The sequence below is a fragment of the Nerophis lumbriciformis genome, linkage group LG25, assembly GCF_033978685.3.
Source record: "Nerophis lumbriciformis linkage group LG25, RoL_Nlum_v2.1, whole genome shotgun sequence".
In the NCBI taxonomy this organism is placed as follows: Eukaryota; Metazoa; Chordata; class Actinopteri; order Syngnathiformes; family Syngnathidae; genus Nerophis; species Nerophis lumbriciformis.
Window position 1 is genome coordinate 12,737,294 of NC_084572.2, and position 18,571 is coordinate 12,755,864.

An 18,571-nucleotide genomic window follows, 5' to 3' on the forward strand; every position below is an offset into this window, starting at 1 on the left:
TTTTTTTAATAACTAAAATAAATACATTGTTGGAAATCCCACTATTTTGTGTTTTTTATGCTTCACTGATAGTGTTTAAGTCTTAGTATTTTATCTTTTTTAATGGCTCAGCTTTTATTGTTTTAAAATTTGGTTTGTACTGCAGCACTTTAAGATTTATTGAAATGAAAATAAATAAAATATGTTATTATAGGTGTACTGGAGAGGAGGCTACGCCGGATAGTCGAACCTCGGATTCAGGAGGAACCGTGTGGTTTTCGTCCTGGTCGTGGAACTGTGGACCAGCTCTATACTCTCGGCAGGGTCCTTGAGGGTGCATGGGAGTTTGCCCAACCAGTCTACATGTGCTTTGTGGACTTGGAGAAGGCATTCGACCGTGTCCCTCGGGAAGTCCTGTGGGGAGTGCTCAGAGTATGGGGTATCGGACTATCTGATTGTGGCGGTCGCTCCCTGTACGATCAGTGTCAGAGCTTGGTCCGCATTGCCGGCAGTAGGTCGGACACGTTTCCAGTGAGGGTTGGACTCCGCCAAGGCTGCCCTTTGTCACCGATTCTGTTCATAACTTTTATGGACAGAATTTCTAGCCGCAGTCAAGGCGTTGAGGGGATCCGGTTTGGTGGCTGCAGGATTAGGTCTCTGCTTTTTGCGGATGATGTGGTCCTGATGGCTTCATCTGGCCAGGATCTTCAGCTCTCACTGGATCGGTTCGCAGCTGAGTGTGAAGCGACTGGGATGAGAATCAGCACCTCCAAGTCCGAGTCCATGGTTCTCGCCCGGAAAAGGGTGGAGTGCCATCTCCGGGTTGGGGAGGAGACCCTGCCCCAAGTGGAGGAGTTCAAATACCTAGGAGTCTTGTTCACGAGTGGGGGAAGAGTGGATCGTGAGATCGACAGGCGGATCGGTGCGGCATCTTCAGTAATGCGGACGCTGTATCGATCCGTTGTGGTGAAGAAGGAGCTGAGCCGGAAGGCAAAGCTCTCAATTTACCGGTCGATCTACGTCGATCTATGGTCATGAGCTTTGGGTTATGACCGAAAGGACAAGATCACGGGTACAAGCGGCCGAAATGAGTTTCCTCCGCCGGGTGGCGGGGCTCTCCCTTAGAGATAGGGTGAGAAGCTCTGTCATCCGGGGGGAGCTCAAAGTAAAGCCGCTGCTCCTCCACATCGAGAGGAGCCAGATGAGGTGGTTCGGGCATCTGGTCAGGATGCCACCCGAACGCCTCCCTAGGGAGGTGTTTAGGGCACGTCCAACCGGTAGGAGGCCACGGGGAAGACCCAGGACACGTTGGGAAGACTATGTCTCCCGGCTGGCCTGGGAACGCCTCGGGATCCCCCGGGAAGAGCTGGACGAAGTGGCTGGGGAGAGGAAAGTCTGGGCTTCCCTGCTTAGGCTGCTGCCCCCGCGACTCGACCTCGGATAAGCGGAAGAAGATGGATGGATGGATGGATGGATGTTATTATTATTATTTCTGGGTGTGGTGTGGCACTCTGTTCAGCTCACTTTGAACGCACTGTAAAAACACCTCCGTCTCATATTCCTCTGTCTATAGAATAAAGGTGGGGGAAAAAAAATTTTTTTAGATGCATCGCAATTCAGACATGAACAATTATAAAATCGCTTAGTAAACGTCATAAATCGATAATTGTTTTTTTTTTTAATTGTAAATAAAGTAAAGCAATTATACAATTTGGCTGACTGCAGCGAGCCACCTCACTGAAAGATCCGACCAGCTCCTTTATTTTAGGGCACTTATGGTACAGTTTTGCACACATTTTCATTAATTTAATAAATGTGATGGAATTCATTTAACAGTTTCTCATTATAAATGCACTGTTTTTAGAAGTTACAATTGATAAACGTTTATTTAGTGAAACAAAAAGAAATGTAAAACTGCATCAATATACTGTATTTTTCAGAGTATAAGTCGCACCGGAGTATAAGTCGCACCTGCCGAAAATGCATAATAAAAAAGGAAAAAAACATATAAAAGTGGCACTGGAGCCCGGCCAAACTATGAAAAAAACTGCGACTTATAGTCCGAAAAATACGGTACATAAATTATAGATGTAACAATAATTGATTTTTAATCGAATCGTAGCTCCTGAATTGTAATCGTAATCGAATCGTGAGGTGCCCAAAGATTCCCACTTCTAGTATAGAACGATCACTCTGTTTTAAGAGAGCACAGCTTGTAGGTTCAATGTGCACAACTAAATAGCTCAGACAGTAATGTGGTTGTATAAGTTTATATTGTGGTATGTCGTTTCTTAATAGGGAATTACGTTAATGTCTTTTGTTTTCATGTGAGAATTTGAGCTGGCGCCAGTCAGTCAGTGAGTTTATCAAAGTGCATTTATCAATTTCAGTTCGTCAATCATTTTAATTTAAAACGGTAACACTAACCATGTGGAGTTTTACTGTGCTTATCATTGTTACTGTTTATCTTTACATTCCAATTCCAGTCTTGAAGTGTCATCGCCTACTAGTGTTCTGGAATGCACACAGCTTGAAATGGCCATAGCATCATCAATGTTTAGTATTATGTTGGTTGTCAATAAATCGGTTAATTGAACGATAAATAAAATTAACTCGATAATTTTGCAGGCATCAATACATTGCTGTGTCTTTGTATGTTTGTTTTCTTCGTCAAACAGGGTGCAAGACAGTTCACTTTGTCTTGCTCCCAGCACTTAAGCTTGTTTATTCAATAGTAGAATTAAATGAGCACGGACAGAGCTTCAATAGCATTGACTTGCTAGTGAAAATCACCTCAAAATAACACAGATCATGAAGAAAAAAATGACGATTTCAAAACCAAACCTCCATGTGTGGGAATATTTTTGCATCAAACCAAACAAACAAGATTAGCCCATCAACACGGACAAACAAGCCGGTATGCCGAATTTGTTGGAAAGTGAGGGACAGCAAAAGAGGCAACAAAACAAACCACCCTACCCAGTTTTTCATACTAGGGGGAAAATCAACATTTCCTGTCATGTCAATATTCAAAATATATTGAAGTGCAAATTGGCTAACAAAGATTGAGAGTGCATTTAATTATATTGTTTGTTTACTTAATTAGGACATTTAAAATGTTTTTGACCTTTCAATTACTGCACAATGGTAAACAAATATACTACAGTAATGAGTAATAAAAGTTTATCGTGTTTCAAAGGGTTACTTGCATTATTATTATGAAATATTATGATAACATTGCATGATCTCCAAATAATAGTGACAATAATATAGTTTATCGGCAATAATTTGTGGGACAATATATCGTCCAGAAAAATGTATTATCGGCCCAGGCCAAGTTAATTGTTTGGAATTGATTAGAGTACATAGGGAAAAATAAAGGTTACTACTTGGCACCGTTAGTAATCTGTTTCAAAGGTTCCGACAAAGACCAAATCGCACAAAAACTACAACTAAACTAAAATCCAAATCCAATTAAATAGGTTTTAGACACCCAAAAATAATACCATAAACACATTTTAGAGATATTTTTCATAGATATAAATGAAGAAAAAATGTGGAATACTTTTAAATGATGAATTAAATAAATAAATTAAGGTTTAAAATCACTTAAATCTTAATTGAAGAATTCTTGTTAGCAAAGAAGGCGATGACAGAGAGGGAGGTGGGAAAGAGAGTGGTACCTTGGGACTTAACTATGGGTTCGATCTTGAACTACAGTCAACCAGTAATGATGTCATAGAGGGGCGACTTCGCTAAGAGAGAATGATTTCCGGCTAACATAGGCACAGTTTGTAATAAAGACACGTTACGAACACAGTAGGACTCATGAAGAGAATTAATAACATGACAAGACGTGTAGGATTTTGTTTGGCTTTACGATTCTGCAAAATGTTACTTGAGCAAAAAACGGGCCAGGGGCAAACTTTTGGCCAAAATCTGAATCCTACAAAAAGTAGGGCGTACCAAAACAATTGTTCGAACATCGTCATTATACGTTAAAGCTTTCAAAAGCGCAAATAAAAAAACAAGGTCGTTGTAGTGTAAACATAGCTCATTGCTTCTCAAATAGTGGATCAGAACCCCAGTGGCAGTGAGAGGGTCAATGTAGTCAGGAACGGTTGAGGAAATGTTCATTATTTATGGGTATACACTAGTATTCATGTTAGAACGATACACAAGCCTGCAGCTGGATGGCAGCAGTGTTTAATCTAACTAACAGTAGTAAATACTAGAGATGGACCATTATATCTTTTTTTTTTTTACAACTACAACAGATCAGCAGATACAATATTTACACGTATGATAGCAGTATTTACTATTTAGTATTTAAAAAAATAAATAATTAGTCAAGTAGATAGTTATAAACACTGCTCAAGCACTATAGCCTGTTTGCCGTGGTTGCTTCTATTTTTTTTTTTTTTTACTGCAGCGCTTACGCAGCCACGCACCTTTCTCTTCCTCCTGCAATGTTGGTCGTTTGTACACAGTATAGCTCTTCTGCTTAACTTTCAAAACTTCCATTTTTGCTGGCAAATCTAGTTTTTGTCTTTCTTTCCCGGCGTCTTAATGGTTCTGTTTTGTTTGTTTTGCGACTGCAACGAACAAGACTCCGTCCACAGCAAGGAGTGTGGGCTCATTAAAGGAGCGAGGCAAGTGTCATGTCCCGTGATTCAATCAAATAACAACGCGACATACATGGGTGGACATTAAGATGACTGAAAAGATATCTCTGACAAAAATCCCAACTTTGTGTAAATATATTGACAAAAAGGAGGATTATTATACAGGTAAAGAAAAAGAGGCAGCATTCTTAAATGTTCTGCAACATCCAGAAACAAATTATGTCGGCCAGCTTGAAAAATGTCTCATCTATTGTATAAGGAGCCTAGAATGGATTGCATTTAAATGTTTGCAATATTTCAGGGTTCCTCACAAGGAAACTTAAATGCATTAAATCCATACATTGCTATAAAGTTGAGTTATTGCAATGTAGAGAATTCACATATTTTTTTATAAATTTTGGAATGCAAATGTTGATTTTCCTCTGACCCGCAGCATTAGACACACGTAATAAGGGTGTTTGTGAAATCCCTTGATGTTATTTGGCGCTAAATCAACAACAACATTAGTGTCGCATAAAACACTGTCTCGCTACTGGTCCGACATTTCCTCAAAAATAATGTTAAAAAACAAATTAAAGCCTTGACCGGCTGTTTACTTTTCATCTTTGCTGGAGATGAATAATGGCTCCAAATATCGGTTACCGGCCTCCTTGACTACTACTAATCGGTATCGGCCCTAAAAAAACATATAAGTCAATCTCTAGTAAGTACACAAGAACAGAGTAGGGGTGCAGTTATCAGTTATTTTATCTCTCTTCTTCTTCAGCTTATGGTTATTTTAATAATCGAGTAATGTATCGATTTTTTTGTTCGAGTAATTGGATAAAACACTTTATAGCCTCAATGTATATTTTAGGGAAAATAGTTTAAACTGACAACCATTTTCCTGTTTGCCATAACCTTCATTCTTTTTTTAAATAATAAATTTACATGATCAACATTGAAATAGCAACATCCATCCATCCATCCATTTTCTACTACTTGTCCCCTTTGGGGTCTCGGGGGGTGCTGGAGCCTATCTCAGCTGCATTCGTGCGGTAGGCAGGGTACACCATGGACAAGTCGCCACCTCATCGCAGGGCCAATACAGATAGACAGACAACATTCACGCTCACATTCACACACTAGGGCCAATTTAGTTTTGCCAATCAACCTATGAAATAGCCACACGTGTAACACAGATAGACAGACAACATTCACACTCACATTCACACACTAGGGCCAATTTAGTGTTGCCAATCAACCTATGAAATAGCAACACGTGTAAATTAATAAAAATTCAAGAACAAAAAAAAATACTCTCCGCTGTTTGCCCCCACACTGAAAATCGAGTTTCAGTAAAAATTAGAGATGCCCGATAATATCGGACTGCCGATATTATCGGCCGATAAATGCTTTAAAATGTAATATCGGAAATTATCGGTATTGGTTTCAAAAAGGAAAATGTATGACTTTTTAAAACGCCGGTGTGTACACGGACGTAGGGAGAAGTACAGAGCACCAATAAACCTTAAAGGCACTGCCTTTGCAGTCACATAATATCTACGGCTTTTCACACACACAAGGGAATGCAAGGCATACTTGGTCAACAGCCATACAGGTCACACTGAGGGTGGCCGTATAAACAACTTTAACACTGTTAAAAATATGCGCCACACTGTGAACCCACACCAAACAAGAATGACAAACACATTTCGGGAGAACATCCGCACCGTAACACAACATAAACACAACAGAACAAATACCCAGAACCCCTTGCAGCACTAACTCTTCCGGGACGCTACAATATACACCCCCCGCTACCCCCTACCCCCACCTCAACCCCCCCCCAACCCTGCCCACCTCAACCTCCTCATGCTCTCTCAGGGAGAGCATGTCCCAAATTCCAAGCTGCTGTTTTGAGGCATGTTAAAAAAAAAAAGCACTTTCTGACTTCAATAATACATATGGCAGTGCAGTACAGATAAATCAGTGTTAGCGCTAGGAATTTTCAAAATGGGGTCCCAGGAACCCCATCAAATCATAAAAATGGGGTCCCAAAGTAAATTTTTGGGGTCCCACTTTTTTTTTTAACCGTTTTGAAAACAAATAATAAATGTATGCATTATCCTGTTATATCTCACATTCTATATTGCGTTTTGGAAAAAGGGTGTCTCCCCTGCGCTCCTCGACTACGGTCTTGGAGCCGACAAGCAGGATGTAACATGATGTTTTTTGGTGCCTGGTGAGGCTGGATCTTTGAAAATCAGTGCACCCGGTCGTAAAGGTGTTCTTTTTATTAGCCCGTTTACATGGCGTGCAAAACATCTTTCCATCTTCATAAGTGAGCTATTTGCTGAAAAGTGTCTCCTTTCGCCATGACGAAAACATTAACACACGGAAATGCAGTATTTGTGATTGATAAAACTTTTGGCGAGTCAAAATTTAAGAAATTGTACCGGGAAGTTCATTACTTTGAAGTGGATCAATAAAAACGCAATAAACGGGGACGGAAATGTGACTCTGCAAATATAAACAAAACACTGTTTTGACAGAGAGAAGGCAGGGTCGGTAAAAATAAAAATAGAAATTTGCTTCTCAGGGGACACGCGGACTTCCAAAAATGCGCGTCCTTTCTGATTTCAATGCGTAAAAAGACACTTAAAGTGTGTTAACGCCAACACTGGATAAATACATCAATATTATTACATTTTTAAAAGCAATTCAAATCAGGAGGGTCGCGGAAAATGTATTTCCCCCAGGTGGGTTAATGACGGAAAATAATCGAGAAGCACTGCCTAACTGTGCTTGTTAGCAAGCCTTCAAAAAGAACGTATTTCCTGTGTGTCAAATTAAACCAGAAGTGAGCGTCACCCCTTGGCGTAAAAGGCCTTAAGACCCCTCCGTTTGGAGCTTGACAGAAGCAGCAGCATTTGAGGAGCTCCTGCTGGGAACTTTATTTACAAATCAGCATGCTCCGCTGCATGCAAAGCAGTGTTTGTTTGATGCATTGCTCAGATGAGGTTTGCCACAAACAAACCTTGCAGACCAATAATAGCTTGGATAGTTGCAAGAGTGTTGCCATTCAGTAGGCCTACGTGAGTCATAAAAGCCGGTGTGGTTAACCTAGTAGAACTCAAGACCTTGCACATACATTAAGGCCATGTCTACACTAAGTCGTTTAACCCCTTAAACGAATAATTATTTAGCCTAAACCCCGTTTCAGCCACACTAAACCAGCGTTTAAGGTCCCCCTCCTCGGACACATTTTTACACGAGTAAGTGCGCCGTGTATTTCTTGAATCTCCGGCACTTAGCTTTGTATGGACTCATTGATCGTTTACAAAGTGAGTTCAGAGAGGAAGTGATGCCAGAAAGACCTCACCCAAACAGGAAGTGACATCAGAAAGAACATGCCACAGCCAGATTCATAATAAAGCAGTTTTGGTAGCTCAGAGCTAACCACTGGAAATATGAAGGCGAGTCATCCAGACATGCCCGTGTTTCTCCTTCTTCTACATGTACAGACGCTTGTGGAAATCACACATGAATACCTTAAGAGAAAGCGATTGCAGCTATTTGGGATACAACACTTCTCAGACGGAAAGAGAACTTTCCAATGTCCGGCCGGGTCAGCTGTGATGCTACTTAGCGAAAAACTTTGTCCATTTGTCGAAGGAGAGACAAGGAGAACGCAAGCTCCCGTGGATTTGATAAAAAAAGGCAGGGTGTGCTTTGTATTACCTGGCCGTCTAGGAAAACGGTGAATGCTTTTGGACTGGCAAAGCAGACTGTATCAGTTATTGTCCGCCATGTATGTCGCGGACTCGACGTCTCGGTCCAGAGTTTATAAAGTCACCAAAAACGTATGGACAATGAAGGTGAAGGCAAAAGAGTGAGGCGGGTCCTGACCAGATATCTAGATCCCTAGATTAATGTTAAATGTTCTTTATCACATTGTTTACGTGTCTAATAAAGATTTTATTAATTTATGATGTCTCAGGTGGGATTCACTACAATAGGGCCCCACAGTGCCATACTTGCCAACCTTGAGACCTCCGAATTCGGGAGATTGGGGGGGGGGGGGGGGGGGGGGGTTGAGGTGTGTGCGTGTGGGGTTAGCGGGGTGTATATATTTTCAAGTATTTCTCCATATATATATGTATATATATATATATATATATATATATGTATATATATATATATATATATAAATAAATAATCCGTTCATGAATGAGCATATCCGTTCGGCCACCGTGTTCAATGGAGAAGTCTGATCTACAAAATTTGCAGGCAGCATACCCCTTCCCCTTCGAGCTGTCCTGGATGAACTGAAATTATTTTTTTCCAATAATTTTGGAACTTGCAAGCGTACTTCTTCTTCTTACTCGCCGTCGCCATGTCTCTTCTTCGTTCTTTTGCTTCGTCTCTGTTATGTTTTTGGACATTACTACTTGCCGGAGTTTTGAAGCAATGCATGATGGGAATCCGGATGTTGTGTGTCAGAAATAGCTCCGTGCCTGCCTACTTTATGGGTTATAGATAAACCTATGGATAACGGAGACATATATAGGGATGCAACAACTAATCGATTAAATAGATTAAAATCGATTATAAAAATAGTTGGCGATAAATTTAGTCATCGATTCGTTGGATCTATGCTACGCGCATGCGCAGGAGCTAAGTTTTTCTTTTTTTGTTTTTTTTTCTAACCTTTATTTATAAACTGCAACATTTACAAACAGCTCAGAAACAATAATCTAAATAATAGGGGTGTAACGGTACGTGTATTTGTATCGAACCGTTTCGGTACGGGGGTTTTGTTTCGGTGCGGAAGTGTACCGAACGAGTTTCCACACGGACATATTAAGTAGCGTTCTGCACGTTGTGTAAATAATACTCAAAATGCCGGACATTTGAGGCATTTATCAGAATCAGAATGAAAATCCGCCCTGACAGCTCCGCAAAAGAGGACATGTCCGGTGAAAAGAGGACGTATGGTCAGTCTATCATAGCCCGTTAGCTGCTAGCATGCTAGCAAAAGAGGACTAGCAGCGATCGGTTTCACCGGACGTGAAACCGATCGCTGCTAGCATGCTAGTGGCGACAGGGCTAGGTCCTGACCATACGTCCTCTTTTCACCGGACATGCCCTCTTTTGCAGAGCTGTCGGGCGGTGTTTCTTAAATGCCTCAAATGTCCGGCATTTTGAGTTAGGGTTGCGTGTATTTTCAATATACGTTCAGGGTTAAGAAGGTTAAAAACACAACAAATTGTGCGTGGAGCAACATTCGTGAGGGAGGGGCAGAGACAAAGAGAGCGAGAGAGATGTGATAAATGCGCATGCGTCGTCAGGCTCTGCTTTTTATAGATACATTTATCAGATTTAATTTTATAGCAGGGGTGTCAAATGTGTGCATTTTTGTAACATTTTCCTTGTTTTATTTGGTAAGTTGAAAGAACATGACGCCATTATGCTGTTTTTTTCCCCCAATAAAATACTGGAAAGGATGGAAATGTAGTTTGTCTCTTTTATCCGATTATTAATCGATTAATCGAAGTAATAATCGACAGATTAATCGATGATCAAATTAATCGTTAGTTGCAGCCCTAGATATATATAATAGTCTCCTTTTCAGGTGAGAGAGGACGCTAAAAGGCAGTGCCTTTAAGGCACGCCCCGAATATTTTTGTCCTGGTGAAAATCGGGAGAAATTCGGGAGAATGGTTGCCCCGGGAGATTTTCGGGAGGGGCACTGAAATTCGTGAGTCTCCCGGGAAAATCGGGAAGGTTGGCAAGTATGCACAGCGCACAGGATTCAAGTTAATTGAAATACCACAACACTGGATATGGTTCAGATAAGTTACATTTAAGAACTTGCACGCAAAGCAACACTGGAGATGACTATGATGTGCGCATTTTCCGCGCATGCGTGCTAGGTCGTGTTGCGCCGGCGGACGGAGGGTGCTGGGGTCTTAAACGTTGGCATTGTTGTGTGTGGACACGGATAAGGTTAGGTGTGATAACCTTATCCGGCTTAGTGTAAACGGGGTCTAAATAGGCCTATGTGAGTCATAAAAGCCTGTGTGGTTAACCGAGTAGAACTCAAGACCTTGCACATACAGTAAGTGTGAGATGCAACTGCTTGAAAGTGTCAAATGAGTGTCCTGGTGTCTAAACTACTGCATCATAAAAGTGGTCCAAATAGCCTGCAGACCTGGACTTTATTACTCATAAAAGTGTTCAAAGGCACACTTGCAAACTGAAAGAGTTCCTGATGATGTGACACAAAATCAATAGGCTACTGCAAAATCCCACACAGATTAAATCAGTTTTTTTCACGATGTGAGTGACATTTGCATCGTTTCCAGAACAAAATGGGGACTTTAAAAATACACAAGTGACACTTAAATTGTAGTGTAACTTTCCAGGTAAGACAAGTGAACAGCTATGCATAGCTCATGAATGGGCTCACATCCAGCAGCTGGACTGCTTTCAAAAATCTAAATAATAAGGTAATAATTAATAGTAGCAAATTGAGTTAAAATGGCGAAAGTGAAAGTAGACTCACCTGTTTACACTGGATCGCTTGACAGGAGTCCAGTCCAAAACTAGCACAAAAAAGCCGCGGAAATAGACTAATAAAACGAAGTAAAGGTTAAAAACTTTGTTGAACTTTCTCCAACTAAAAAAGAGAACGTGACAGTAAAAAAAAAAAAAAAAGGAGTGGAGAGACAAGCGCTCTCCTTATGCGTCCTTTCGTGTGTGTGCGAGGAGGAGGAAGCCAGTCGGCGGTTACCTGACTCCGGCGGTGAGTGTGTGTGAAGCCCCGGCCCTCCTCCTACTTCCTCGCAGCACAGACTGGCGGGGTTGTGTTCCCAACAATGCTCGGCTGCAGCCAGTTGGATGCTTTAATTACTTGAACTTGCGCCATCATGGCTGCCGGACGATGCTACGCTTCACTTTTGCTAGCTAGCTAGCCAGCTATAGCTACGTGTTTTACTGTTAATCAAAAAAATTAAATGAATAAATTGTCTAATATGTAATCTTAGCAACAAGTGTAATGCTAGTCCAGTATGTAAAAGAGCAAAATATTTGTAAAGTATCGGAAAAGTACAAACACACAAAAAAACAAGTAGACTACAAGTTCCACTCCAGTCCTTTAGGTGGCGGTAGTCCAATTTATAAAGTACCAAATACCATTTATATACAGTGATACAGTCTTTTTCAACCACTGTGCCGCGGCACACTAGTGTTAACTCTCTGTACCATGAATTGATTAACGTGGACCCCGACTTAAACAAGTTGAAAAACTTATTCGGGTGTTACAATTTAGTGGTCAATTGTACGGAATATGTACTGTACTGTGCAATCTACTAATAAAAGTCTCAATCAATCAATCATTTCCCTCGATCCCAGATCCTTGTGTGGAGCTCAGCAAACTACAAGGATCTGGCGAGAGTCAGGTTACACTAGTGTGCCGTGAGATACAGTCTGGTGTGCCGTGGGAGATTATGTAATTTCACCTAATTGGGTTAAAAATATTTTTTGCACACCAGTAATTATAATTCGCAATTAATGTGCCGTTGTGGAGTGTCTGTACAACGCAGGCAGCTAATCGCTTTGTAGAGGTCGGGAACACGTCGTGTGAGACAACGATGGTTTGTCGTGATCACAACATGCAGACGACAGCGGGAGCGTGCAGGTAAAAAAGGTATCTAATGCTTAAACGCGAGTGCCGCTAAAAAAAGGCATTGAAGCTTAGGCATGGCTCTGCAAAACGAAACTAAAACTGAATGGCTGCAAAGTAAACAAAACACAAAATGCTGGACGACAGCAAAGACTTACAGCGTGTGGAGCAGAGACGGGGTCCACAAAGTACATCCGTACATGACATGACAATCAACAATGTCCCCACAAAGAAGAATAGCGTCCGCACAACTTGGATAGTCTCGATTGCGAAAACAAAGCAGGCGCGGAGAATAGCGCTCAAGGAAGACATGAAACTGCAACTGGAAAATACCAACAAAACAGGGAAAAAAAACAAAATAGGAGCGCAAGACAAGGACTAAAACACTACACACAGGAAAACACCTAAAAACTCAGAATAAGTCAGGGCGTGATGTGACAGGTGGTGACAGTACACCTACTTTGAGACAAGAGCTATAGTGATGCATGCTTGGTTATGGTTTGAATTCATATCCAACAATTGCGAGAACGACCTTTTTATTGTCAATGAGTTTCGTTTTTTTAATGATTTCTGCTTGTGGTGTGCCTCAGGATTTTTTCAATGAAAAAAATCTGCCTTGGCTCAAAAAAGGTTGAAAAACACTGCAGTAGTACATGGCTATTCAACTGGCGGAAGGGCAATGACAACAGGCAAGCCCTTGAGTTTATTTGTTTCAAGGGGTCTAATTGTGATTTTTTTTTTCTACATTTAAAACACTTCCTTGTGGTCTACAAAACATGTACCGGTAATTGTGTTTTTTGTGGCAAAATTTTGCACAGATTATGTTTTACAGACCACCTTCAAGCCGCTTTCTGACCATCCCTTCAGGATGCGCCATTTTGTGGGCGGTCTTATTTACGTGCCTCCACTGCGACTGCGTCTTGTCCCCGTCAGCCATGTTGTAGTTTTTAGCGCTTCCGTATGGAGTCTACTGACGAATAAAATCTAGAACTATACGCTACTCTGTATTAGAAATGGCAACAGCGGAGGATGCATGTGCATGTACGAGCCAGTCTGCATCACAACAAGAGGATAGAGAAAAAGAAGGAACTTTTTGACTATGGCTTGTTTGGAGGAAGTATGAAGGAAAAAAAGATTGTTTTATAAATATGTCTAACATGCCTGTCTAAATATATCTCACGGGACATATGCAGATCCCAAATACACAACAGGTATCAATAGGTAAGAAAAGTTGCTTTTGCATATTAGGTCCCCTTTAAGTTCAGTTAAAAAAACTTGGAAGAGACTTTTCAGCTGATTCCTAAAACACTAAGGTGCTGTTATATAGAGGATCTTTGACTACCTTTTTGGTAGTAGGTCCTTAAAATCAGCTGGGTGCTCCTGTTGGAAAGATTGGGCTATTTTTTTCTGAACTTAGTAACGCTGGCAAGATATACAAAAGTCAGATGTCCACTGATGGTTCTCAGGAATATACAAAATGGAGTAAAGGGAGAAGTCCGGCCTCGCAGGATTTTAGCTTTCTGGAAATGCGGCCCTTAAACAATTTAGTTGTATAGCCCTGCAGTAGTACCTCAATTTACAAACTTAATTGGTGCTGTGACAGAGCTCTTATAGCCCCATTTAATAACTTTCTGTTTTGGTTGATTTTGGCAGCGCCAGTGGACCAAAGCTGTAGTGTTTTGCCAGAAAAAGACCACATTTCCCATGATGACTAGCGCACATTGCGTCAAACTGACTTGATGTCCGCTGTAATATTGGCACAAATATTACGTCTCTAATGGCAATGCTGATTTTAAATAGAAGACACTATTAGGAAATGATCTTGGATTGCGCTACAAAAATGACGCTACTACCAAGAATGTATCGGAGCAGATGCAGGTCCGAAGCAAAGCAATTTTTTTCGGATAAAGTAGTAGTGGCTATTTATTGCTAACACAAACATTTCCGATAGCTAACATTTGCATTAGCATTTTGATTTGAGCAGTGAAAGTCACCAACTAGTCCAGCAGGAACAGAGCCAAAGCAGGATTGGTCTGAAATTCTTCATCTTTGAGCTCATGCCATCAAATGAAAGCTGGGTCTATGTTTATCCTGACTGCTCTGTTTTTCTTTTTTTGTCTCCTTAGAAAAAACTTTTCGTTTCTTTGGTTGTTTTGAAACGTCAGCCATGATAGCAGTAATTGCACACAGGCGTTCTTCTTTTTGTTCTTCTTTTCATTTTCTGGTGGCATGTAAGCGTTTGCACCAATTTCCGTCTGTTTAAGAAATGGGGTAAGGGGCAGTGACGTATGCCGTAAAGCAAGTCAGCACATTTGTAGGTTTTTGTGTGGCAGGGTTCCTAAGTCGCTAAGTGCCAGTGAAAGCGATACAGATCCCCTCCGGCCATGACAGAAGTGTCATTGAACTAGTTGTAAGTCCATGTATCATCCCAAAAGTTATGAAAATATTTTATGAAGGTTGAAAAGTTACTTAGTGCTGCTTTAACTCACAACACTTGTATTTCAAATCAACATTTCCAATTTAAATCACTTTCATTGGTGCACAATTTTAGCATGCCTTTTAAACCTAAAAACAAACTTTTAGATTCTATGCCACATCAATGTGGAATGCGCTCCCAACAGGTATAAAAGAAAGGGCATCTCTATCCTTCTTCAAAACCGCAATAAAAGTACACCTCAGGGCAACTTCAACCCTAAACTAACACCCTCCCCGGATTGTTAATAATCAAATGTAAACAATCAAATGTAGATACTTTTTCTTATGCCTTCTGATCTCTCTCTCTCTCTCTCTCTCTCTCTCTCTCTCTCTCTCTCTCTCTCTCTCTCTCTCTCTCTCTCTCTCTCTCTATGTCCACTACTTGCTGTACATATCCTACCAAGTCAGACCTACACTGTTTCAATGTCAATTTCTCTGTTCTCAGTTGTTGATGACTGATGATAACAACCAAACCTAACCCCCCCCCCCCCCCCCCCCCACACACACCCCGAATTGTAAATAATGTAAATAATTCAATGTATACACCCTGATGATTATCTTGTGTGATGACTGTATTATGATGATAGTATATATGATAGTATATATCTGTATCATGAATCAATTTAAGTGGACCCCCACTTAAACAAGTTGAAAAACTTATTCGGGTGTTACCATTTAGTGGTCAATTGTACGGAATATGTACTTCACTGTGCAACCTACTAATAAAAGTCTCAATCAATCAATATTGTATAAAAAATGCAATAGAATGTACTACAGTGATACCTCAACTTACGGACACAATGAAAGTGACAGCGGACCAAATTTATAATAACAATATAAATATAAAATCCCGTTTTAAAAATAAACAAATGTTTCAAAAAGTACATTATTGATGATTCATGACAGTCAGAGAGTGACATCGCTCACAATAACTTACTTTCACTTACATTTCCAACTTTGTTAATTAAAATGGTCTCAACTTTCCGCCTCAGTCACTTGGTTAGTTGTCACTTCTGTCGTAGCTTAAAGTTGTTATGTTGTGGCTTTTTAATTTTGAGCTGTGGCATTTGTATTTGTTGTGGCGTTTTTATTTGTGCTGTAGCTGTAAGTTGTTGTGTTGTGGTTTTATGTTGTTGTGTTGTGCCGTTTGCATTTGTTGGGACCTTTTTTGGGTGTCCAGGGGATATCGATATTATGGGTGGATGGAAGGCCTATATAACTATACTACTATAAAACATACTGTACCGCTATCCAGTAGGCCAGTCCTGGGCAAATTAAGGCCCGGGGGCCACATGCGGCCCGTTAAGCTTTTCAATCTGGCCCGCCGGACATTCCCAAATCTTTTTTTTAGATCTTTAAGATGGAAAGTGTATGATGTGCAGTGATGTTTTCTAATGACCGTAAGTCTTGAACTATACAAAGTATGTTAATGGTTGGAATCTGTGCTTATGGCTGATATACCAGTTACTATGGTAATCTAATTAGTTACTATGGTAATCTAATTAGTTACTATGGTCATCTAATTAGTTACTATGGTAATCTACGTCACAGCAGCTCAGACGAGGCACCAAGTAGTGTGGGCGGGAAGCGTTCCCACAGACGCAAAAGAACATTTTTACAACGAAGTTCTAAAGTTTAGTGAAAAATCAGATATATCAGATTGTAGGTGGGTTTATTTTGTACCCTTCGCGTTCATATTTCACTGTTTGTTGCATTTTTGTTGCGTTTCACTTGATTGTAAAATTTGTCGATCGAAAGGGGGTGTGACATTCATATTTTGTTAATATTCAGTGTTTTATCGTTCATAGACAAATTTAAAAATTCCATTACGTTTTTTAAGGCGGTCTGTCATAACATTTTTAGCATTCAATCAGACATTATTGTGAGGTTTTGTATTAGTGTTCTTAAAAATAGATATACCGGCCCCCAGACACATTTTTTTCTGTAAATGTGGCCCCCGAGTCAAAATAATTGCCCAGGCCTGCAGTAGGCTGTGAATCTTTGAGCACCCCACAATTCGATTCAGAATCGATTTCCGATTCAAAATCAATACTTTTTTAATAACATTGGATGCCAGTTCTATGATTAAATACATTCATCCATAAAATAGATAACAGCTCTGATAAATTTCTGTATTACTTAAAATAAAACTGGTTTTGTTTATAATAATTCTACCCAAACATTTAACAAAGTCAAATAAAAAAGTACCAATGATTGTCACACACACGAGGTGTGGTGAGATTATCCTCTACAATAGGGCAACAAGAGAAGTATCTCACACTTCTCTTTTCTAAAGTAAATCTGTTCAGCAGCTATCGGAATCTACATCAACAATATGATTTGCCTGAGTGGCCGGACAGGACAGATAAAAAAATTATATATATATATATGTATATATATATATTTATTTTTTATTTTTTTATTTTTTTTTGGGAAATCAACTTTTTTGACTCGATTAAGAATCGTTACAAGTAATACTCCCGATTAATTCGAAAATCGATTTTTTTTTTGACACCCCTAGTATCCAGTGTTGCTCTATGCCATACTTGCCAACTAGTGATGGGTTGATGAGGCGTCATGAAGCGTTTCGACACATTGCAAAACTGTATTGATACTGTGTCGATACTGTGTCACTAAATACTGACATCTGCTGGACATTAAAAATCCCTACAGGCAACCTATGGACCAACTCAACTGACACTGATTTTATGACCTAGTATATACAATAATATAAACTAAGTCATTGTATTTCATTTAGGATTATTTCTAGAGATAAATGCATTCAAATGTAATATCGGAAATTATCGGTATCGGTTTTTTTTTATTATCGGTATCGTTTTTTTTTGTTTTTTGTTTTTAAATCAACATAAAAAACACAAGATACACTTACAATTAGTGCACCAACCCAAAAAACCTCCCTCCCCCATTTACACTCATTCACACAAAAGGGTTGTTTCTTTCTGTTATTAATATTCTGGTTCCTACATTATATATCAATATATATATCAATACAGTCTGCAAGGGATCCAGTCCGAAAGCACACTTGATTGTGCGTGCTGCTGGTCCACTAATAGTACTAACCTTTAACACTTCATTTGACTCATTTTCATTAATTACTAGTTTCTATGTAACTGTTTTTATATTGTTTAACTCTTTTTTATTCAAGAAAATGTTTTTAATTTATTTAACTTATTTTATTTTATAAATTTTTTTAAAAAGTACCTCATCTTCACCATACCTGGTTGTCCAAATTAGGCATAATAATGTGTTAATTCCACGACTATATATTGGTTGATATCGGTATCGGTTGATATCGGTATCGGTAATTAAAGAGTTGGGCAATATCCAGAGGTGGGTAGAGTAGCCAGAAATTGTACTCAAGTAAGAGTACTGTTACTTTAGAGATTTATTACTCAAGTAAAAGTAAGGAGTAGTCACCCAAATATTTACTTGAGTAAAAGTAAAAAGTATGTTGTAAAAAAACTACTCAAGTACTGAGTAACTGATGAGTAACATATACACACATATCATATATATATATATATATATATATATATATATATATATATATATATATATATATATATATATATATATATATATATATATATACACACACACACATATATACATATATATATATATATATACACACACACATATATATATATATATATATATATATATATATATATATATATATATATATATATATATATATATATATATATATATACATACGTTGATATATACAGTATATAATTTATATTTATTGTTTTTGCCGTTTTTGTTTACATGTTAATAGTGTTTTAATGAATATACA

General features: G+C 39.3%; 1 protein-coding gene across 2 annotated transcripts in view; it reads right to left on the reverse strand.

The window, feature by feature from the left end:
* palm3 (paralemmin 3) overlaps positions 1–11,741 on the reverse strand; it is a 79,821-nt gene extending 68,080 nt beyond the window's left edge. Inside the window, exon 1 of one of the 2 annotated variants that reach the window (XM_061983760.1) lies at positions 11,383–11,741. The gene's annotated coding sequence lies outside the window, so the exon portion shown is untranslated. Of the gene's footprint in view, positions 1–11,154 lie in introns of both variants that reach the window. The other variant, XM_061983759.1, reaches the window with a different exon arrangement.
* Between the last annotated feature and the right edge of the window lie 6,830 nt (positions 11,742–18,571).